We start from the raw sequence: 250 nt of genomic DNA, 5'->3' as shown, positions 1-250 counted from the left end.
ACAGAACTGAGACCGAAACAGGTGTCTCATTGGCAGGTTTCATTATATATAAATAAAAAAAGACTAGGAAGAACACATGTTGATAGGGGAAGATGGTCATGGTCGCTTATCGATGGCGGCGCAACCTACCTCAGTGGCCGTGAAAAAATCTGACCAAAAGTCGGCATCTACAGCCCAATCAAAGCTCCTCAAGTCTTTCAGATGTTAAAGACGCTGCATGTTTACGGTCCCTTCATGTGTAAACTAACCT

This window comes from Notothenia rossii, assembly GCF_949606895.1.
Source record: "Notothenia rossii genome assembly, chromosome: 5".
Taxonomy (NCBI): domain Eukaryota; kingdom Metazoa; phylum Chordata; class Actinopteri; order Perciformes; family Nototheniidae; genus Notothenia; species Notothenia rossii.
This window is presented reverse-complemented; position numbering follows the sequence as displayed.